The sequence below is a fragment of the Simochromis diagramma genome, unplaced genomic scaffold, assembly GCF_900408965.1.
Source record: "Simochromis diagramma unplaced genomic scaffold, fSimDia1.1 OVJJ01000230.1, whole genome shotgun sequence".
NCBI classification, from domain to species: domain Eukaryota; kingdom Metazoa; phylum Chordata; class Actinopteri; order Cichliformes; family Cichlidae; genus Simochromis; species Simochromis diagramma.
The window spans coordinates 2,881-21,857 of NW_024386903.1; the positions used below are offsets into that span (position 1 = coordinate 2,881).

The 18,977-nt window shown below is 42.9% G+C and overlaps 1 long non-coding RNA gene and 1 pseudogene across 1 annotated transcript; one reads left to right on the forward strand and one right to left on the reverse strand.

The window, feature by feature from the left end:
* The first annotated feature begins 3,994 nt into the window (after positions 1–3,994).
* Positions 3,995–18,274, forward strand: LOC120735472 (annotated as a pseudogene).
* Positions 7,912–11,605, reverse strand: LOC120735475. Its single transcript, XR_005696262.1, has 2 exons — positions 11,415–11,605; positions 7,912–9,073 (listed from the first exon to the last, which is right to left on the reverse strand). It is a non-coding gene; the product is annotated as an uncharacterized LOC120735475 (long non-coding RNA).
* Positions 18,275–18,977: the final 703 nt, after the last annotated feature.

Genomic DNA, 18,977 nt, shown 5'->3' on the forward strand with positions numbered 1-18,977 from the left:
TTTTAAAGTACCTTTTTTGCATGATACTTTTTACTTTTACTTGAGTACATTTGTGAAGAAGAAACGGTACTTTTACTCCGCTACATTTGCAAAATTTGACTCGTTAATTTTTAAAAGATAATTAGATTAACAGCAATCTGAAAAGACAGGCGAACCCGAGGTGGTGGCAGAGGGGACTGTGAGCAGTCCCTGGAGTGGACATCAAATGTGTAATATACAGTGGGGCAAAAAAGTATTTAGTCAGCCACCGATTGTGCAAGTTCCCCCACTTAAAATGATGACAGAGGTCAGTAATTTGCACCAGAGGTACACTTCAACTGTGAGAGACAGAATGTGGAAAAAAAAATCCATGAATCCACATGGTAGGATTTGTAAAGAATTAATTCGTAAATCAGGGTGGAAAATAAGTATTTGGTCAATAACAAAAATAGTCCATTCTCCCTGCAGCACGGACTACACTGCCCATGATGCTACATTCTTTAGAGCTATGCTTGTAGCATTCTGCCTGTTAGCTTAGCACAACAACAACAACAACGAAAAGGCGCTCTCTCACCAGGAAACACAAAGTCGCAGAGAGAGAGAGCGTCGCCCTGTAACCATGGCAACCGTAACGCTGCCCCCTGGAACAACAGAACGTAGCTGTCAAACAAACCCAAACAGTCCTGACCCGCGACAAAATGAAACAGGAAAGTACCGCAGTGTAATCCATTTATTTCAACAAAGTAACTGTATTCTGAATACCACCTTTTTAAACGGTAACTGTAACGGAATACAGTTACTTATATTTTGTATTTTAAATACGTAACGGCGGTACATGTATTCCGTTACTCCCCAACACTGCCTGTCGTTCCTGGAACCATCTCCTCTTATGTTAAGCTCACTGCATAGGGTGAATAGCCATACATTCACCTGAGGGCAGCAGACCTATTGTAGATTCACTCTTCCCAGTCTTGAAACAAGTAGGAGCGCTGACCTTGGTGGGAGGCACCGCTGCTCCACTGGCAGAGGTGAACTCCAGCTCGCCGTCCTCTTTAGCACCGATGGTCTTCAGTCCAGCCTGCAGGATAGAGCGCAGCTTGTCGTAGGGTGGTTTGGCTGTGTAGCCCAGAGATTTCACCTCCTCCATGAACCGCTGTATCTCATCTGCAACACAATGAGAAGCCCGTTCATCAGAGCCCTCACACCTTGCTCATTTGAAACCATCAGGTCATCCATGTTAGTTCTTTTTATCAAACACTTCATAAACAAAGACGTAACTTAAACACAAGCTTTTCCCCCACACTGTTGTCACCATAGTGTGTTGCATTCAGATGTCAACGTCAGGCTAAATGTTGTGTGGTGGGACTTTCTTCAGACTTGGCACACAAATACACACACACACAGACACGCACACAGATGGAGCCGTAAACAACAGTTTGCTCGTGCTCAGCACAGCAGAAGGACGGAGGTGCGACGTCTCCTCTGTCTGAACCGACACGCTGCCTTCCTGTCAAAGCACCAACATTAAAAGGCAACTTTTAGCACAGTCGGGCAACAATGTTGCCATTTACTGCCGCAGCTTGTGGCCTGTACTTCTATCCCAGTGAGAGGTCAGGTGGTCACTGCTCAAATTCAGGAGTTACATCATGTTAGAAACACATGAGAGCAGCCAGGAACGGACGAAATGAATCAATTCACATGTGAGCACATTAGAAGGATTTTATTAGCAGTAACTTGATTCATTACGTTCAGTTTCAGAACATTTGTCATTTTTAGAGGAGAATGTAGCCAGGCTGAGCACCAGAGAGCACAGAGGTGAGTCTGACCAGAAACAAAGTTTCACTTCCTCCACATAGATCTTAATAAACTAGAGCGAACGGGGAGACGTGCTGCTATAAAAGAAGAGGCAGCGTGGGATTTCTAACAAGAAAAAGAGTCATAGTAAATGACTATTTTACAGTCTATCCAGTGTCATTGCGACAAATCTTACTGGACTGTGTAAACAAATTACTTCATTGTTGGTATTTTCAGGCAAACAAAGGATTTTCGATCGGAAGCACAGGTGCAGGAAATCTGCTGATGACGTTGGCTTTTCCGTAAAGCGGTGTCAGATTACACACACAGTTTCAGCAGCTCATTTTAAAAGCTCTACCTGAGCAGAAACAATCATTCCAGGATGAGCAGGAGAATGCTTCTGACCCACAATCATTAACACAACTGAAAATACACTTCTGTGTCTTTTTGGGAAAACCCATTTCCTCCCCTGTGCATCACTAACTCTGAGGATGAAACCACTTGTTATTCGACCCTCATCATCAGTTATTTTCAGTTTGCGAACAACGTTCATCCTCAGGATGTTGGTCATTCCCTGTGATGTAGTTGCTGTTGTAGACAGCAACTACACCAGGAGCAAACAAGACTGGGGCAACAGAATTAGCCACCCATATAGGATGTTTCCACACAGTGGAATTCAACACTGGATATGGCTTCTCACCCACTAAAGAATCAAGAGGCTGTTTTTGCTGCTTTAGACAAACAAAAGCACAAGCTAGTCATTTTAACTCGATCAGAGCTGGGAAAACTCCAAAAGCTGCTGAATGTTCTTGAGCCATGCAGGTAAATAAAACAATTTTTAACTTATTGTTACTGTTTCTTCAAAACATCTGTAGTTGACAGTTATTGTGTAGAATAATAACTGTTTTCTTGAACTGTCTACTACGGGTTTGTGACCGAGCTTTTGGAGGTAAGAGACATGTCTCATGTTCAGTGGTTTTACCTGCTTTCTGCCACCTGCATCACACCATGGAGGTCTCCAATGATGACTAAAGTTTAAGACTGCCTTTACGAAGGACCTATCCCAACATGTAGCTACACTCAACCGTCAGCGGCTCAAGATAGCTACTGTGCTTGACCCACGCTTTAAGGATTTAAAGTGTCTTGCAAGGGGAAAGCGAGAAGAGGTTTGGAGCAGCCTAGAGGCCCTGCTGCAGGAACAGTATAAAAATGCCACCACAAAGGAGCCAGCAAAGACAAAGAGCCTCCTCCTCTCTTCATTGTCTTCAGATTCTGATTCTGATCAGGAAGCCCTGTGTAACAGGGCCCTGAGTTTGTACAGAGCAGAATCCACCAACAGTGAGACAGACTGCCGGCTGCAGTGGTGGTCCTGTCGAGCAGGGACACACCCACAGCTGTCTGTCCTGGCCCGCAAGTATCTCATTAGTCCTGCCATTTCTGTCTAATGTGAGAGACTTTTCTCACTTGCAGGTCACATAGTAACAAAAAAGAGCGCTGTCTTGAGCTTTGAAAATGTAAACAGGCTCGTTTGTGTAAGTAACTGAAAGAGACAGACGGTAAATAAGCATGGAGGTATTGTGAGTCCAATGGGTTTGTTATTTTTTGCACTAAAATGTTTGATGATCACACTGTTTTATCCTAATGTACAAATTAATTTTTGCTAAGGTTTTATTATTTAATGACAGCCAATGTGAAAACAGCTCCGGTTGTTAAAATAAATGCAAAGCTTTGATTTTCTTTATTCTTCCCGCAGTAGCGATGTTACTTCCGGAAAGTTTCTGTTTTAAGTGCACTCATAGATCGATCATAGACTCACAGATCAATAGGCAGCATCAGTCTCGTTTAGGTTGCAGTGTCTCCACAGTGTACGCATCCGCCTATGATAGCGAAAGATCCCCGGCTCGAGGTAAGACATATTCCCTTGGATTTGCGTCAGAAATGAAATTTACAAAATAATAATAATAATTATTATTATTATTATTATAATAATAATACTAACAATAATAATAAAAAGCTAAAATTTAAAAATAATACTAATAATACTTAAAAAAAAATCTATCAAGTCGAACAAGCGAAGCTACCCGATGTGGCGATCACTTCTGAACAGAAGTAGCTTGGAGTCTCGTATAAGTGAGCAGTCATTGCTGACAAACGGGCTACACTGTGTGCGGAGTCTTAGCTTCAGTGGGTGGGGCAGCTCCGGCAGTGGCGTCTGTTTGTGTGCGCGATCCTAAAAAAATCACTTTTTCTCGATGCTTTAATATAAAGTCTCTTGTTGTGTTTCCGGTATGTAATGTTTTAGCAGTTTAAACGGTTGTTTGCAGGAAAACACCATCAGCCATGTCCGCCGTCAGCAACTCAAACACAGCCTTTGCCTTGGAGCTGTTCCGCACTCTGAGCCAGGCAAACTCTGTCGGGAACATCTTTGTCTCTCCTCTGAGCATCAGCTCAGCCCTGGCCATGGTCTACCTGGGAGCTAAAGGAGACACTGCAGCTCAGATGGCTCAGGTCAGCTCACTGTCACTTGTTCCCTGCACCAGCTGTCAGTTGATCGGCGAGCATGATTGTGCAACTTCAAGCCCTCGTTACAGTTTAAAAGCAGTCAGATGTGGCTGCCTGTGTTTTTCTATACAGAAGATATAATTTTATTTTGTTGTTTTGATTTGTGTTTATATATATATATATATATATATATATATATATATATATATATATATATATATATATAAATAAAATCTGAACTTTTTTGCTACAAGAGTGCTGGCTGGCTGAATAGTAAACTAACTAATAAACTAATAATTCTTGTCCTCGGTAGATTTATAAATAAATAAATTTTGGGGTTTCATTTAACATCTTTGAAAAGCTTAATTTTCTTGTATCCAAAACACTGAACCCCAAGATGTTTCCAGTGGGACGTCAGAAATTTGTGTCTACCATATGAGGATGAAGTGTGTTATATAAATGGCATGAAAGTCCATAAAACGCACAAGCAGTATAGTTACTGAGAGCATGATGCTGACAGTCAGTTAATGGTTATTATTAAACATGATGCTGAAATGGCAGACAGGCTCAGTGTCACATCCTTTCAGTCTTTGTCTTCAATGCCACACAGGCCCTCTCATTCAGCTCAGGTGAAGGCGTCCATGCAGACTTCCAGAAACTGAACGCTGACATCAACTCACCATCTGCATCCTACATCCTGAAACTAGCCAACCGTCTTTATGGAGAAAACACTGCCCACTTCCTCCCAGTGAGTGTCCACATCAATGATTCTCTTCATAAAGTTCTTCATTACAAAGACTGGATTAATAAACAGATGTCTGCTCTCTGCAGGACTTCCTTGACGCCACACAGAAGTACTACCAGGCAGACCTGAAGACTGTGGACTTCATCGGAGCTCCAGAGGCGTGCAGAGCAGAGATCAACAGCTGGGTCGAGCAGCAGACAGAAAGTGAGAATGTGCATCTTCCACAGCCTGAACAGCAGGGAATCATTTTAGCATCCTCTGTGGATTATAATGAAATATTGTTGTGTTTCTGTATTTCCTTTCAGATAAGATAAAAGACCTTCTGAAGCCAGAAACAGTCGAAACAGATACTAGACTGGTTCTGGTCAATGCTGTCTACTTCAAGGGCAACTGGAAGAACCCATTTTAAAGAGACAAACACCAAAGAGATGCCCTTTAAAATCAAACAGGTAGAAATTTAACTGAAGGTTACAAAATCTGGACATAAAGTCTGAATACAGGAAACTGTAAAATGTTTAAGGTAAACACCATCAGAAGCTTTATGGTAACATGATCTGGTCGCCTGGATTTCCTGTGTGTCAGAATGAGACCGTACCAGTCCAGATGATGTACCAGGAGAAGAAGCTTCCCTACAACTACATTGCTGACCATGATTTGCAGATCCTGGAGCTGCCCTATGTGGGTGAGGAGCTCAGCATGTTCATTCTGCTGCCTAAGGAGTCCTCAGGCCCTCTGCTGAAGGTACACAGCCTAGAAACAAGTTCCTGTAAAGAAAAGACACAAAAACTCTTCTGCTTCACTTCAGTTTACTTAAATTTGATCATTTAACAGACCGCTTCTGATTTCGTGTATAAAATGAATTTAAATATGAGCAAAAGAAATATGACAAAATGTATTAACTGTATTCCAGCTGGAGAAGGAGCTAACACAGGAGAGGCTGAATGAATGGACCGACAGGAAAAACATGAGCACCCAGTTCAGAGGTTGTCCTTCACCTGCCAAAGTTCAAGCTGGAGGAAGACTACAAGCTGAATGATCCTCTGGACTAAACTGGGTATGAAGGACGTGTTCTGTGCAGGAAGGGCTGACCTGTCTGGCATGAACGGTGAACTGGGGGCTCTTCCTGTCTACGGTGGCCCACAAGGCCTTTGTGGAGGTTAATGAGGAGGGCACAGAGGCCGCTGCAGCCACAGGTGTTGTGTCCATGATTCTTTGTGGTGGATGGACCCAATACTTCACAGCAGATCACCCCTTCCTCTTCTTCATCAGACACAACGAGACCAAGTCCGTCCTGTTCTTTGGCAGATTCTCATCTCCTCAGTAGACAGAAGCAGCAGAGGAAGATGATGTTGCAATTCAAATAAATACATCTATGAAATAAAGTAAATGGAGTTTTGTGTTGTGATGTTTTGCTATTTATAAAACTGTATTTTTCTCTGGAACATTTTATTACTTAATCAGACACACACGTGTCTCTTTTATTAAAAACAAAATGTTCTTTTACAAAATAGATGGTACTTGTATAAAATCACAAGTTCCACCAGCTTTAGAGAACATAGATACTGTGTCCTCCAGACTAAAGAGGAAACTCCAACTTATTATCAAGAGTCTGCAGCTCTGATGGTATGATGGTGCATCTATGAACTGGCAGTATGCTCTGGAAGGGCCCCAGCAATACTGAAAGGTATATATAGGGGTTAGAGCAACACATTTTTCAGTGAAGCCCTTGTTTGTTACAGTATACTAAACTGTAGCTATTACAACAGCAATGAAAAGTGAGCAGCTAGAATCCAAGATCGGATAAAAATCTAGTAGCTGCTCTCATCACTGGCAGCTTTTTGAGACATGTTGTCATGATGTTCAAAAAGAGGTTTTTTTTGCTTAAATTCGATTTTTTTCAGTTTGTGCATCTGACATGATACATGATTTTCTGTGTTTGACTGAGAATAACACATGGAAAATCATTGCAGTCTGTTTTTATATACATTTTACATAGTCTCTCAACATTTTTTGAAATTGGGGTTGTACATTAAACACAGAGCGTCACAGACTTTACTGATATCTGATTAATTGAACTGCTTCTGCTCTTCAGTATCAACATTTCTCAAATTATGCTGAGGCCTGTAGAGCTATAGCACACATCACAGATATTAATGACATCATTAGTAACCTGTTCAGTCCAGATGATGTACCAGAAGAAGAAGAAGCTGATAGGTTTGTAGCTTGTACCTATCCGCTGGAACGTTAAAGACAATATAGTTACACTGCAAAGCAAGACACAAGCAGGCTGGTTTACTCATGCATGAGGGAAACCTGGCTGGGGCCAAGTGTCATCCCACCACCTAGCCCCCGTCAGACTCTCAGCCAGGCTCCCCATAGCACTCCTTTTATTGTGGTTACATGAATATGCGTAGGGTCATTAACATATGACATCTTACATAGGTATACATGTGAACAAAGAATACTGTGTGTGTGTGTGTGTGTGTGTGTGTGTGTGTGTGTGTGTGTGTGTGAGATCAAGGTGTGACCCTGTGAAGACTCCCCAAACGCTGGTGCCAGGAGCGGGTCCATCTGAACAAAAGACTCTTATACTTAAACAGATATACGTGTGTTTGCTATACCATATATCAGCAAGAGAAGATACGACCTCTCCTAGGAGGTGTGTGATCTATGCCAGAACACTCTGTAGAGGGAGTGAACGCCCTCCCCCTTCATGCTACTCAGAGCTGTTACAGACCTCCTAGGATGAGACATTCTTTCAATCTACAAATGATTATACACTTCTAAGCATATGTGGGTAAATGTTTCTAAGCATAAATGACAATCAACAATACAAATCTAACATTTCCCCCCTTATTGACCTTTATGCTAGAAGAATTCCCAGTTATGAATACCTCATGACTGACAGTTTTAATGCAAACATTTTTATACTCAGCATATGTCAAATTACCCTAAATTACTGTAAAAGTACACAGTTTAACAAATGTATCAGCAGTTATCCCATTCCTCATTAATCTCATCCAATGGCAACCTGCATCCTACAAGCAAACAAAGAAATTGTTAATTTAATAGTGAAAATAAAAAGTAACATTTTCAAAAACATCTCAGCTTGGTGATGCTTCCTCCGGGTGTGCAAATCACATGTCTCTATGCAGAGTGGTTTGAGTTCTGCAGGGCGTCATTAATGTCTCTTCCAGTTGTTTCCATCATTGTCCATAGGACCAGAGTCCAAATGTATGTAGAATAAACATTCAAACATACCAGTTAGTTTTGTTGTTTGTCAACATGGGTCTCAGCTATTTCCAAAGCTGCAGACCTCATAGGAAACTGCTGTTATCACCACCATAGCTTCTGGTTCCTGTGCTTTTCACAGAATCATGATGTCATCCTTAGATTCCCTCTGCGCTGTCGATGGAGCTTGGCACGCTCCCCTCATCCTTCAGGTTTTCATGTCTCAACGCTGCTGAAGATTTAAGGCAGAGCACGTCGTACACCTTAGTAGTCTTCCTCAGCGTCAATATTGAATCTTTCATTTTATTTAAATCTTGCTGTGGGAAGTCTCCTCTTGATCTCCTGGAAGCTCAGTAGCACAGCTCTCTGTGTCATATCTGCTGTGCTGAAGATGATCTCTGATCCTCCTGAAGCCTCTCTCCTGGCCTCAGCTCCCATCTTGTGGACGATCCTCTCAGGCACTCCTTCTCGTCATGCATAGTCCTGATTTTGGGCCTGCTGGATCTGTCTCAAAACGCTCAGCTTCTCTGCCTTCCTCCTGGTTCAGCCGATTCAGCCGTCACGCCTCGCACTTGGTTGCCCTAGAGTTGGTCAGAGGCTGGAGGTTGAAGTGCGAGCTTACCCTACGGGGGCTCAATCAGCACTTCCCCCTCACCCCTGAAACAACCAAGTGTGAGATTTCTCTATTGCAGGCAGTTTCATGGTCCTTGCTGTGGCTCCAAGGTCTGATCTCATGATGGGCCCCAACCAGCTTGATCTTTGACCTCAACCACTGCCTGGGCTCAGCTATGCCTGGAATGTTTCTGCTTCTCACTGCTGCACCTATATTTCAGAAAAGCAAACTTCACACGTACAAACAATTATATCAAAAGAGTAATAAGCATTCAGCACGGGCAAGACAAGTGTCATGTGCAGGTTTTCTCAAATCAGGAAACTACAATTATTTCCCTAATTTGCCTCAGACATGGATCATCCCATGTGCTCAGTTAACATTAATGTAATCGGTGACTTCTCTTAAGCAAAGTCACTCCACTCAATTATTATTATTATTATTATTATTATGGGTCCAAAAGTGGCCAGCAAATGAGCCCATAATAAACTTGTCCATAAACACCGTAATCTCTCATTTGTTTTACTCATGTCACTTGTCTGCTTCTGCTGAATCTTCCACAGCATTCCCAAAGTAACAAACATTAGCAATACACATTGACTGTGGTCAGACGGAGGTCAGACACAGGTCAACAGGTTCCAGAGGTGCCATAAAACACCATAACATCAACCATCCCCTCTCGTGGAAGGAATGTCATTCACATATAAACCCAGAAATCCTGTAGTAGGAAAAACATCAACCAGTTGTCCTGGTGTAAATCATGTGATCAAACCACATGAAGAACTGTAATGCTGTAGAAAAGAAAATGCAAATGTTAGCGCTGCGCAGGTGTGTACACCTTCTCACAGTAATTTCTGTGAGCAACACAAGCCCATGAATAACACACCTCTGATAGATTCACAAACATAAAAATGGCATTTAAAAGGTTAAACCATCACGCAACCCCAGATGTTGCTGTCATCTGTCTGCTCCTGTAACAGAGACACACACAGAGATACATCCACCCCTTTGTCAGGTGGGGGTTGGCTTCACACAATGGTGTTAAGTCAGTCAGTCTTGTCAGCTTTTACCAGTCAGTCAGCTTTTTTTTTTCTTTCTCTTTCATTCATTCATTCATGCATTCATTCTTTCTTTGCTGATAGTGGAGCCAATTGTCGCATTTAGTTTCCACTTTCAGCAAAATGACGTCATTTCAAAAAGAAAAAGAACTTTAGATCGGATTACATCGCTGAATCCTTTTTAGGCCAGGAACTTGTCCCAATAAGTGGCTTTCTCCAGAGCCCATTTTAATGTGGAGAAACCCACCCGCAACGGCCCTCTTGACAGGTCGTAAAGCACTTTCAATTCCCGACGTGCAGATCTGCTTAAAGAAAAGAAATAGACAAACAAAATCAGTGCCTGTTCAAAAGATAAAAATAAAAAATAACAGAGATTATCAAACCAAACTTTCAGTGCACTGTGAAAGTATCAAAATAAAAAGGCCTTGTTAAGTCATGACACAAACTCCTCATCAACTTCACAACAGAAGAATCATCAGCTAGATTCACTCCAAACCAACCATCAGCTGCACAACACACAACATAAGCCTAATGTCTTATTAGCTATGAGTTTAGTCACCAGGTCTGTGCTCTTCACTCATTTAGGCCACAGATCTATTCAGTTTTCCTTTTCCCTTCATCATAAAACATGTGACATGCTGTCATGCACTTCACAAAAGAAGTTTGTTCTGACGTATTCAGAGTTGTGTATCTAAATACAGGATTCACTCACACATCAAAACAGGAAACTCAGTGTTTTAGAGTCTCCACTCAACACACAACAACTCCAACACATCCCATTCACTCGTGCTAGAATTCAATCACCTTTCATTAATCTAAGAACGATCAACTAATTTGAATCAGCTATTAACCCACTAGGATGACAGGACAACAGAAATGCATGTTCAAAATGTTATCACTAAAGACAATTTCCCTCATACAGTAAATCACTTGCTGCATCAATCAAGCAGGAAGCTTCTCCCAATTTACCATTTTAACAACTAAATTTATTGTCTGATCACTGATTTATCAAACCAGGATTTTTTTTTTTTTTTCAAAAGTTAAATTGCTGTCCTGCAACCTAGAGAGTCAATTTTTTGCATTGTATAAATTCAGTATTTGATAACAAGTGTCTGCTAAATTGACACTATTTTAACACTGATGAAAGATAACCAGCTAATTTTCATTGCATGTGTGTGGAGCTGCATATCCAGCAGAGCATGTAATGTGCTATAAGTTCCACTGATCTTTGCATCACACGAGGTGACTTGGACAAGATGATAAACAGACTCATACACTTAAAATTTTGTCTAATCTTCATTAGCTCTCTTGTGTTTGGAGTGTTAGTATGGTTAATGCATGTTCTGCTTTTGTGTGTGATTTTGTATATGTTTCTATTTTCGTAGTGTTTAAAACTCCGTCTCAATTTTCCACTTAAGCAGTCAGTTTTCTTTTCCCCAGGTTTGCTAACCCAAATTTTGATTTCCCACATTAAAAATAAAATTTGTGTTCTCACCACTCTCATTCTATTGTCCTCTGATGCGGTTGACTTCGTGCTAGTGGCTGTAGTGCTGCTGCTGCTGCCTTCTTGGGCGACTTCTTAGCAGCTCCTCTTGGCTTTGGCCGCGGCGGGCGTCTTGGCTTTGGTCTCAGTAGCCTTGTTCATCTTGAAAGGTCCGGAGGCCCCGGTGCCCTTGGTCTGCACCAGAGTGCCCTTCGCCACCAGGCTCTTGAAGGCGGTCTTGACACAGGCCTTGTTCTTGTCCACATCGTAGCCTCCGGCAGCCAGAGCCTGCTTGAGAGCGGATGTGGAGACGCCGCTGCGCTCCTTGGAAACGGCCACGGCTTTCACAATCAGCTCGCCCACGCTGATGCCGACCTTCTTGGGTTTGGACCTCTGCACAGGGCATGTTTATGATGGAGCCTTTCCAACCACAGCGCCGGCAGTTCTCCTTCAGCTTTGTCCTGTGTTCCACTGTCTCTTCTTGCCATTTTACTCCACAGGTGGCAAATGTCAAACTCCAACAGTCTCCTCAGTTCTCCTTAAAAGTTTTCTTCACATGCACAGTGAAGTTGCAGCTTGTTGTAAACACAGTGCCATTCATCCGATCAGTCAGGATGATGGGTTTGTTCTTCTCTGGTGCTGTTTGTCCACATTGCCGCTGCTCACTGAGACTTTTGCTCAGGACTTGCTGCTGTCTCTTTATCTGCCATGTTATTGCTTCGGAGCTGCATTCCTTGTCTTCAGGGAGGAGTGAGGGCTGCTTGTGAGTTTGAGAGACACACGGTGCTGTAAATAAGTCAGCCAGAAACTTGGCCTACATGTTTCCAATGATGTTAAACTATAACTTTCTTCCGACTGCTGCATGTGGAAAATTGATTCAGGTCTGCTTTTCACCTGAAAGTGACAAACTAAGACATGTTCATTATCATCATCACTGCTTAATCAACACACATCTCTCTCTCTCTCTGTGTTTTTGTGAACAATCCTTTCTTAAAGCAGAAAACGACATTGTAGTTGTTTTTCGGCTGATCAACACAAAACCTTTCTGCTATGATTATTTTTCTTCGTCTACAATGTAACTTGTCTCTTTTTCACTCTTTTATTTTATTTCTTTACAACAACTTGTGATCCGCAAAATCACCGCTCTCACTCACAATCAAAGGCAATTACTTTTGCACAGTGCACAAAAACACTGTGATGTCAGACACATTCACACTCACTTTTTCATCTGCATAAATAAATCATATGGCTGGAGATATGTGCCATGGTGATCCATAAGCATGATCACATGTTTATTTAATTATTTTCAACCCAACAAAACAAATAAACGAAAACATGCTGCTGATGCTATGAACTCTCCACACACATGAGTCAAGATGCAGGAAAACTGCAACGCAACATCACTTTCACTTTCATCACACTTTCATATTCAATACAGCTTCTCCATCATGTACTTCAGCATATTAGCTGTTTTCACAGATGTGCTGCGTATCTCAACAATGGCTCATAATAAGACGACAGTCTTTCACACAGGTCAAGTGCCTCTATGCACTTCATTAGTTTAAATATTTACCTATATCACTTCACCTCACATGTCATTGTACTGAATTTAAGCAACCACAAGCTTAATGTAGGTTACTTTTAACAACTATCCACCTCAATTACGTCTATGGTCTGGCACACAGGCTGTTAACATTTTGTGTCAGGAAGGGGTGGGGGGAAAGCCACCCACCAGAGCACAGCTGCTGATGTGGGCTGGCCTTTTCCACACACTCCTGGCTGCTTAGGAAACCCATGATAACAACAACAGCTGCTGACGTCACACACCACGCGGTCTGCTCCGCACACACAACAACAACGAGACGACGACGAAAATGACAATAACACAAAATAGGCCTACTCCGGACTCACACCGGACCGCTCGGGACCCTGACCCAGCTGTGGGACGCTCACCCACTCGCGCGACAAAACCCAATGAAGGGACGCTCGGGACACACACCCAGGGCGATTTCAAAACCCAATGAAGGGACGCTCGGGACACACACCCAGGGCGATTTCAAAACCCAATGAAGGGACGCTCGGGACACACACCCAGGGCGATTTCAAAACCGGACACTCACCGGACGCACGTGCTTTATCGCACACAGTGATAAAGACTTTCAACGCAACCTCACACAGTGGATGCGTGCTTTGCTGCACATAGCGGCAAAGACTTAAACTTACTTGGTGTTGCTTAGCATGTAGTATAGCCTCGAATCCCGCCGATCGCCATCCATCGAGGAGAAAAGACAGACAGCGAATCCACAGGAACTTCCTGGCTGACGTCAGTCTTTCCGCGTGCCCCTTCTCCCCTCGGTGAATGTCGACTCCAGGGATCCGGCTCTCGAAGGACCAATTAATGATAGGTTTGTAGCTTGTACCTATCCGCTGGAACGTTAAAGACAATATAGTTACACTGCAAAGCAAGACACAAGCAGGCTGGTTTACTCATGCATGAGGGAAACCTGGCTGGGGTCAAGTGTCGTCCCACCACCTAGCCCCCGTCAGACTCTCAGCCAGGCTCCCCATAGCACTCCTTTTATTGTGGTTACATGAATATGCATAGGGTCATTAACATATGACATCTTACATAGGTATACATGTGAACAAAGAATACTGTGTGTGTGTGTGTGTGTGTGTGTGTGTGTGTGTGTGTGTGTGTGTGTGTGAGATCAAGGTGTGACCCTGTGAAGACTCCCCAAACGCTGGTGCCAGGAGCGGGTCCATCTGAACAAAAGACTCTTATACTTAAACAGATATACGTGTGTTTGCTATACCATATATCAGCAAGAGAAGATACGACCTCTCCTAGGAGGTGTGTGATCTATGCCAGAACACTCTGTAGAGGGAGTGAACGCCCTCCCCCTTCATGCTACTCAGAGCTGTTACAGACCTCCTAGGATGAGACATTCTTTCAATCTACAAATGATTATACACTTCTAAGCATATGTGGGTAAATGTTTCTAAGCATAAATGACAATCAACAATACAAATCTAACAGAAGCCCTACAACTACAATCCATGACCAAGGTATGAAGATCCTGGAGCTGCCCCATGTGGGTGACCAGCTCACCATGTTCATTCTACCCAGTATCCCCCAGCGTCTAGATCAAGGGCGTAGATTTGGCATGGACGGAAGGGACATGTTCCCACCAATATTCAGCGATTATTGAATTGTCCCCACCAATAATTTGATCTATTCGAGTAAAGAAAATCAAACCCGATAGAAAGAAAAAAAACGATCTGTCAACGTCTCATTCACCCAGCGGTGCAGAAAGAGTTAAATTACGTTCTCTACTGGAGTCCTATATCATGTGACAAATATGGCCAATGTGATTGGCTGTGCCTTTCAGGGAACTCTGTTTAGTTTTAGCAGAGGAAAGCCTGCGCTGCGAGGAGGATGGCAGCAAAAAGGAAGAACCTGGATATAAGTATTTTTCAAAGAAACCTGCAAGTCACATAAAGCCAAATTAACTCATAAAATGTGTCCATCATAATAACGTTACAGACTATGCTAGGCTTTGGCCCACATCAGTCTAAAATTGTATGTAACCACGAATAACGTGTTTTGGAAACTAACTGCACAACAGGCAGCACTGTTAGTTATCTCAGAGTAGCATTTCTAATTTTGATTGAAACTGTCAGAGAAAACGGCAGCTTTGAGCAAGCCAGGATGGAGTTCACCACTGGCAGAGGTGAACTCCAGCTCGCCGTCCTCTTTAGCACCGATGGTCTTCAGTCCAGCCTGCAGGATAGAGCGCAGCTTGTCGTAGGGTGGTTTGGCTGTGTAGCCCAGAGATTTCACCTCCTCCATGAACCGCTGTATCTCATCTGCAACACAATGAGAAGCCCGTTCATCAGAGCCCTCACACCTTGCTCGTTTGAAACCATCAGGTCATCCATGTTAGTTCTTTTTATCAAACACTTCATAAACAAAGACGTAACTTAAACACAAGCTTTCCCCCCACACTGTTGTCACCATAGTGTGTTGCATTCAGATGTCAACGTCAGGCTAAATGTTGTGTGGTGGGACTTTCTTCAGACTTGGCACACAAATACACACACACACAGACACGCACACAGATGGAGCAGTAAACAACAGTTTGCTCGTGCTCAGCACAGCAGAAGGACGGAGGTGCGACGTCTCCTCTGTCTGAACCGACACGCTGCCTTCCTGTCAAAGCACCAACATTAAAAGGCAACTTTTAGCACAGTCGGGCAACAATGTTGCCATTTACTGCCGCAGCTTGTGGCCTGTACTTCTATCCCAGTGAGAGGTCAGGTGGTCACTGCTCAAATTCAGGAGTTACATCATGTTAGAAACACATGAGAGCAGCCAGGAACGGACGAAATGAATCAATTCACACTTTACTAATCATGCTGCTGTAACACACAAACCTTATCAAAGAACACTAACAGTACTGATCATAGCTGATAACACAACTCCAAGGCAACTTAAACTCCTTAAACACTGTTAAAATAATGGAAAGGTAAAATGTTCGACTAATCATGAACTTGATATGATTTGAGGTCACACAGTTTCAGACTGTGGGATTATACAGGGCATTGTGGTTTTCACAACCAGATCAAAACATTAGTATTCATGATGTGACAAGTGTAAAAGAAGTCTACAGTATATGAGTAATACGGTGAGGCACATCAGTGTGAAACAGCTCAGCGCTGGTCCATCGTAGCCACAGAGCCGCCGGTGTGAGTCTGTCTCACCTGGTTTGTCTTGAGAGGAGAAACACTTGGCCATGAACTCTGTTATGTTTTCTTGACTCCTGGAGGCGAAAACGTTACACAACTTTCTTTAATACATATCAATCTGTGTGAACTGTACAACACAAAACAAAAACTGTAAAAAATAAAACTTGTTGTAGAATTGTATAAATGGCAAAGTGTAGCTGACTGTGGAGCACCCAGGCTGGGTACTGAGTTTCACATACCGGATCTTGGCGTCTCTGACGTACAGCGGGTCCTGCAACTTGTCCTCCCAGGGCAGCCGACCACACAGCCACTGAACTAAGCAGTAGGACAGGATCTCCAGGTCGCTGCGCCTGGACGCGGCTGTTAGCAAACATGGCGTACGTAGCAACATTAGCAATATGAGACACTTATGTACATAATAGCATTCAGGTTATTTCCATGTTGTATGAGATGAGGAACATCAATCAGTATCAGTCTTGTTCTTTGGCATACTTTAGCTGGAGCAACAACGCTGTGGCTGAACACACAGTAGACTCAGTACTACGACTGTGGCCCCAAAGGTAAGTCAGTCCAGCACACTGCCGTGTTAAAGTGCTCTGACTGTACAGCAAAACAAACATGGGTACTGTTTCAGTCTCTGGGTGAATGTGGGGCCGTGTCACACTCTTCTCTACACTCTATGGTGTGTGTGGCCGTTTCCCCCAACTGAATCCCAGTTTAAATGGGGAGGAAACAGCCCAGCTGTTCCAAACTGTCCTCACTAAAATGGTTTGAAATCTGTTCACATTGATTTTCCTGTTCATGGTTAAAAACATCAGATCCTACAGACTCTTTCAGATTACCACTCTGGTTTTGTACACCATGTTGGGCGTCATGACTACTCGCGTACGTTTGCACCTACATGCTCCTTTGTGGCAGTCGATGCTTGTGAACTCGATGGTACCATCGTGACATTTCTTGGGGTCTTCCTTGTACTCCTTGGGCAGACCGTCAGGTGCGTACCTATAGGCCAGTCCACAATCTACCAAGTAAACCTACAGTTGACAAACACAAAGATTCAGGCATGCACACACATACACACAGTACTTTATACTAATCCATGTTTTACCAGTGTTCACTGACTGTACACAGACATGGGTCAGGATGAAGGAGAGCAGGAGAACACACAATTTCAATTCTAATTCCAGTCCTCAGACGGCTCAGACCCTCTGCTGAAGGTACACAGCCTAGAAACAAGTTCCTGTAAAGAAAAGACACAAAAACTCTTCTGCTTCACTTCAGTTTACTTAAATTTGATCATTTAACAGACCGCTTCTGATTTCGTGTATAAAATGAATTTAAATATAAGCAAAAGAAATATGACAAAATGTATTAACTGTGTTCCAGCTGGAGAAGGAGCTAACACAGGAGAGGCTCAATGAATGGACCGACAGGAAAAACATGAGCACCCATTCAGAGGTTGTCCTTCACCTGCCAAAGTTCAAGCTGGAGGAAGACTACGAGCTGAATGAACCTCTGACTAAACTGGGTATGAAGAACGTGTTCTGTGCAGGAAGGGCTGACCTGTCTGGCATGAACGGTGAAGGGAGGCTCTTCCTGTCTACGGTGGCCCACAAGGCCTTTGTGGAGGTGAACGAGGAGGGCACAGAGGCCGCTGCAGCCACAGGTGCTATGATCATCGCTTGTTGTTATATACCGGACACACACTTCACAGCAGATCACCCCTTCCTCTTCTTCATCAGACACAATAAGACCAAGTCCCTCCTGTTCTTTGGCCGATTCTCATCTCCTCAGTAGACAGAAGCAGCAGTTATTACAGCAGCATATTTGTCAGAGAAGGCCTTTTATGTTACACCATGATGACGCTAAACTGCATACTGCAGGTATTACAGCCACAATGAAAAATGAGCAGTAACAATATCACAAAAAACATCTAGCAGCTGCTTTTTTCACATGTTTACAGAATTGTTAAAAGACGAGGGAATGCTACACAGTGGCAAACGCTCTGTACCAACTTTTTTGAGACAGTCATGATGCTCGTTACTCAAAATTATCAGTTTTTCTCAGTTTACACATCTGATGTGTTTTCTGTGTTTTGCTGAGAATAAAATGTGGGAAAATCATTGCAGACTGTTTTTTTTTTTTTTTTACATTTTACATAGTCTGTCAACATTTTTTTAAAATTGGGGTTATACATCAAACACAGCATCACAGACTTTACTGATATCTGATTAACTCCACTGCTTATGCTGTTCAGTATCAACATTTCTCAAATGGTGCTCAGGCCTGCAGGGCTGTAGCACACACTACAGATATACATGACATCATTAGTCACCTGTCCAGTCCAGATTATGTAGATGAAGGAGAAGCCCTGCAAATACAATCCATGAAAATGATGGAGAGCACAGATTTAAACCATGCGGCACAAAGGCCGATGGTTCAGAGAAGGCAGGCAAGAAGATGATTGGACTGCAGTAATGACAGTAACAAGTGACAGTGACAGCCAAGACTGAATACATGTTGATCATGTGGGATTCAGACAGCCAAGCAGGTGAGGCAGACAACATTTAATGGACAGTGAGCAAAGAAAGATGTGCAGCATTTAATCATTAACATGCACAGAAACTCCACATGTGGCTACACAAAGCAAAACCTGTATAGACTTATGAAGTTACACTTTGCAGAAAATCAGCAGGAGAGATTACACAATGGATTTTAATATAAAAGGCTCAATATGGTGGATTGAATGAACTTCCATACAATGACTCATGTGGATATATCATCCTCAGAACCGAGTACAAAAGAATCTTTCCATTGAACTTTTTT